This window comes from Ailuropoda melanoleuca, chromosome X (genome assembly GCF_002007445.2).
Source record: "Ailuropoda melanoleuca isolate Jingjing chromosome X, ASM200744v2, whole genome shotgun sequence".
NCBI classification, from domain to species: Eukaryota; Metazoa; Chordata; class Mammalia; order Carnivora; family Ursidae; genus Ailuropoda; species Ailuropoda melanoleuca.
The window spans coordinates 73,497,626-73,503,625 of record NC_048238.1 but is presented as its reverse complement, the minus strand read 5'-3'; positions in this window follow the sequence as shown (position 1 = coordinate 73,503,625).

Here is a 6,000-nt window from a genome sequence, read left to right as displayed (position 1 = left end):
TTTGTGCAAGTTCAAGGACTCTCCACATCAGGTCCCCTCAGAAAGACTAGCACCAGCACCCTGGTAAACTCTCTCTCTCTCCTCTGAGCTCCAGTTCTCAGGTTTGAGGGTAGCCGCCTCGGAGATCCTGATGCTCTGGCATGAGCACAGATTAGGTCACCATCCTCAGAGGTAGGTGTCTCAGGCTTCAAGGGTCCCTCCTCTGGTCATCCTTAGAAGTTACTTCAAGCTGAACAGCCCCCTTTCTTTGGTATCTGTGTCTTGACTCTAAAAGACCCAACCTCTAAACTTACAAGTTCTCAGAATACTCTATCTTTACTTGATTTTTCTAGATCTAGGGGTCCTAGCTTCTTTCCTGCCATTGTTATCTCCATGTTACCTTATTGTTTCCTTTATGCTTTCTTTAGCCTCAAAGCAATTGCCAAGTTAACTCTGTTTTTTAAAAAAAAGAAAAAGAAAAGAAAAAGAGGACCCCTGCTTGTTAATCAAGTTTTTTTTTTTTGTCTATTCCCTTTTACGTTTTTCCCTCTGGTTTTGTTTTCTAAGAATTTTACTGTAACTGGCCTAGGGGTTATGTGTTGGGGTTATGTCTGTATTTGTCTGTGTGTGTATAAGAATGTTAAGCTTGTTTTGTTTTGTTTTGTTTTTAGCACATCTTGAATATCCCCCTTCGTTTTGTTCATTATTTGGAAAATTCTCAGCTATTGTTCTTTCCAATATTCTTACTTTCCCAGGCTCCCTCCTGGGACTTCTTGCGTATCTCTCATGTGGTTAGGAATATAAATTTTAGTAAAGAATATTTTCTGTCGTCAATACAAAGTATCAGTCTAAACACTTTTCAAGGATATTTTCCTTACATTCTCTTTGTATGTTACCATTTCCCTATGATTGCTTTCTTCTTACTTATATCCGTTATTTTATTTCATATCTCCTTAAAGTTTCTATAGAGCTATTTTGAGGTGCATTTGTACAAATAAATGCATCATCTGTGTAATCTTTTACAATATGATGGAGAAAAATCAAGTCTACCTTTGTCACCCACTTCCATTTCTGTTTTTCTCTCGTCTCATGTGTAATCATTTTATCAGATTTTTGTTTACCTTCAAGGCATCGTGTTTTACATAACCTGGATCATTTGTACTTCTTTGCTCTAACCTGATTATAATAACCTGAATTTTTCTTCTGCATAAGTGCATTTATATCTGCATCAGTCTTTTTAGCAGGTAAATAACATATCCTTGTTGGCTTAAACTGTCAGTTTTTTAATCTGCCCAATGGATAGCACTTTGCTTATATCCAATTTTGGTACTGTTGATGTGATAAACTACAAGGCAATGACTGACCTCATTAACACAGGCAACTCCTTATCCTTGTGCACAACACAGTGAAACCAATAGGTTCTTAGAAACACAACTTATCCCCTCACTGGATGTTAGTAATTATAAAGTTCTCACCTTCAGAAAAGAAAAAGCTACCCTTGACTTTTTAACTCAAAACACTGTGTGTGATATTATAACAATTACAAGCCATATTGGATGTCTTTCCTGTGGCAGGAGTAATAGGAACTGAGGGTTAAAAGAGCACTTTTAAAAATTGGCCTACTGGAATGGAGAAACAACCTGAGTTTTGTAAAGGAATGGGCTTTGAAAGGGAAGGTATTCACTTTAGTCTTAAAATAATGCCCTAAAGATGAACCATGCATCTTGTATATTTTTTTCCCCAAAGTACTCACGTTTTTCCTTTTCTAAGTAGGAAATGGTTCTCTGTGTATCTGAAAATAGGTTTTGTTGCTGGTTATTGGTAAAGGAAAATATTGGGAGTCAGGGATTCAGTACCGAAAGTCTGGCAAGTTGAAGTGTGTATGTATATTTATGGTCATATAGTTTGGAAAATGACAAATAAGTCAAATTTTTTATTCCTAATTAGCAAATTGAGGGCAATTTCATGAGTCCTTAGTTTGTATAGTTGCCATTTAAACACTATATACAAAAAACAGCCCTCCTAAAATTAGGCATGACCCCTCTGAAGAAATACATATACTAGTGAACAACATAAGAGAAACAAATTTAAAGATAGAAATTCTTTCCCAATTGTTTTAAAAATTCACCACTAACCCAATGACATCGTAAAAGCTTTTTAAAAAGTACAAGTGAAAATTTATGCTAAAATTAATATGGAGATGGAAAGAAGCAATAATAGGCAAAAATGTGTTTTCTTTATAAAACTAATTTCATAGACTATGCTTTTATTATGATAGAATGTCCGACTCATATTTTATAAAAGTACTTGTTTTTGGAGGTTTTAAAATTATAAAGCCTAGCGCTTCCAAGAAGCTCAAATAATAGCTAGTAATTATAGGGAAGGGGCACTGAGGTAAAGATGAGAGAAAATAAATTGCTGCCTCCAGATAATGGTGAGGTAAGATTTATATCAAGAAAAGTACATCCATTTTGAGAGCAATCCTTGCTAAAAGTTTATCGTTTTGCCTTAGTGATTTAAGCCCTCACTTGAGAAAGGAATTAATAGAATAGAGCTTTCAAAGTAATTCCTTCAAAAACTATGGCTGTTGATTGGATAAAGTTAATGTGACTTTAATTATTTCATTCTTTAACTAAAGGGCAAATATCACAGGGGCGCCTGGTTGGCTCAGTAGGTTGAGTGTGAATTTGGCTCAAGTCATGATCTTGGGGTCCTGGGAGGGAGCCCTGCCTCTGGCTCCCCGCTGAGGGGGGAGTCTGCTTGTCCCTATTCCTCTGCCTCTGACCCTCCCTCTGTTTGTGCTCTCGCCTGTCTTCCTCTCAAACAAATAAGTAAAATCTTTTTTAAAAATTAAAATTAAAAGAAAGGGAAAATATCACAGAATAGAAGCTAAGCAAGGACTTCAAAAGATTAAACTATTCAATTGAAACATTTCTTTCTTGATGATCTAAAATTGATCATGATGTTAAAGATTTCAGAGTTGTCAATTATAGCATTTTTCTTTTGTTTTAATCTTGCTGCATATTCACACTTTCCAGACAATTGGGCTCAATTCTAAAGTGAGATATCAGATATACTTTTGTATCCACTGGACCTGTGAGAAGTTGAATTTATTTAAAAAGTTAGTATGATGTTTTTCAACATTTTATGGCATTGGCATTGTGTGCAAGAGAGGATCAATATTTATAGATCTTCACTTTTCTGTCTCTTTTTTTGCATCTGTTTGTTTCTCTAGAGGAAGAAACATGTATTCTCTTTAGTACAAAATATGAAAAGAAAAATATCTGTAAGATTCTGTAAGGGAACAAACGTGGTGAGGGAATAGTTAAACATTCTTATTTAACATGCTTCCTTTCTGATTGTTCTTCTCAAGAACACAATGCATTGCTTTTATAACCAGAAAAAAAATCATAATTGATATTTTGATTACAGATTGAAAGTACTTTTATAAAAGGTTTCACACCTAAAAAGCTATAAGCAAATGTGAGTATCAATAAATATTAAATATTAAAATAGGCTGCATTTTTAAAATGCATTTTGATATCATATATAAGCATATGTATACATAGAATAAGAATTTGGGAGTATGTAGACTTGAGTTTATAAAAACATTCCTGGGTGACTGGAATACTAATGATAAATATAAATGGTATATATACACACACACACATATATATAATTTAATTATTAATTTTAAACACCATTTCAGATTTCCCTGTGAATATTAGGTAATAAGTAAATAAGTGAAGATGAAAATTATATATATATATATACACACTGGAAACAAATATTTGCAGAAATGCGTATAGGCAGTGAGCATGAGATATACACATCAGTATTAGGCCTCTTGTAAATGTAGTGTGTGTTTGTGTTGGAGTGTGGGGAGGTATTTGGAGGCTGATCAATTCAATTTTGTGGGAAAAGTTTACAAATACTGCTGTGGAAAGACTGAAGTGACTGACTCACTAGTTATTCCTCTCTTTTTTTCTGTGTCCTCAAATGACACCTGTAATTTGAAAGCCAATTTTTCCTTGAGTTATCTAAAACAGGAACCTACAAACCTGTATGGTCATGCATCCCATCCAAGAAAAATTCTTGTGCAGATGAAGTTTATTGCCAAAATATGTATGTATAAATACCATTACATATTATATATGAGTATGTGTAAACAAACATGCACATATATTCATTAATTATGGAAATAACTTTTATGAAACTTAAAATTTGAAGTCAATAATATGTGAGTAAAATATACAAGTGAATTATAAAAAGTATTTCTACAGTGTATACAGAAAACTGGAAAAATATATGCCAACTATTAATACAGTATAATAGTGGGAAGGTGGCCAGTGAGAGATTGAGAGAACAATTTCATATTTCACATTACTCATTTCTGTATTGCTTGAGACTTTTAAAAATACATTTTGGAACCATCAAGGAAATCTTTTAAAAAGAGATTCACCAATAATGATGTTGAAAATATCAATATCAATATGATATTGACTGAAGAAACACAGTTTCATGTAATATGTGCATATATGTGCCTACAGATCCATAGAAAATATGTTGGAAACACACACACCATCATATTAACAATGAACACTTATAAAGTACTGTCTTCTCTGTATATCTTTCTACATATTTTATAGTCTCTGTAAGCTCTTTTAATGTTGTTTAGAATAAAAAATATGTTACATCAAAAACCCGTTAGGTGTCATACACACATATAGTCACACACACACTCACACACACATACATACACATGCAGTATTATTAAATTTTTGTGTCCAAAAAGGATGCTATCATGAAAGCAGTAGGTTGCGTTGTTCTGAAATAAGAATAAACTAGAATAAATTAAGTAACATAACATGGAAATATGATGTGCAGCAGAAGGAGGAAAATAATAATGACATCTACAGTATGGATGAGATAAGTTATTATTTCTCTTTCAAGGTAGCATACATTCTAGAGTTGGGGTGAGGAAAATTATTAAACAAACCCATTTAATTGGTTTGTTTTCCTTCCTGCTTTGTGTTTTATGGATTGACACTAGATATACACAGTACCTGGATCACCTGTGCACTTCAGAAGTTCTGACCAGGGTAAAATCTCTGCTAGACAACAGAGTGAGGATCAAGAGATCTAGCTTACAGAACCAGACCTACCATGGTCCGTGTAACATTTAGCAAGACTGTTGCCATTTTACTAAATATGTTTTTGTAATCATTTTATGTTGAGATTTTGTGGTACAATTGATTTTCTCCTTCCTCTGCAGCTACTTCTTTCTCTAACAGTCACAGATTTGGTGTTGGGAAACAACAAAATATTTTAAACCACAAAATATGATGAAGATATGCAGGTCCCAGCTGGAGGTCTATACTTCAAGCTCGTTCTTTCTTTCTTTCTTTCTTTCTTTCTTTCTTTCTTTCTTTCTTTCTTTCTTTCTTTCTTTCACAGAGAGAGAGAACACAAGCAGGGGGAGTGGTAGGCAGAGGGAGAAGCAGGCTCCCCGTTGAGCAGGGAGCCTGATATGGGGCTCCATCCCAGGACCCTGAGATCATGACCTGAGCCAAAGACAGACACTTAAATGACTGAGCCACCCAGGTGCCCCGCAATCTGATATTTTTAATTGTGATACAATATACATGTCACAGAATTTACCATTTTAAACATTTTTTAAAAGATTTATTTATTTTAGAGAGAAAGAGAGCACATGAGTGGGGGGAGGAGCAGAGGGAGAGAACCTGCAAGCAGACTCCCTGCCAACCATGGAGCCTGAGGTGGGGCTGGATCATAACTCTATTTTTCATTTGTAAAATTACACTTAATTTTATAAAAATAAAACATTGTTTTCTTTTTAATTCTATTTTTAATTCTGTTTTTAGTTTTTTGGCAATCCACTTATTGTTGTCTGTAACAGCTTCCCCAGTTTACATTCTCACCAGCAGTGCACAGTGTTCCAATTTCTCCACATTCTTGCCAATGCTTGATATTTTCTCTTTGGTTTTGCTTTGTTGGATA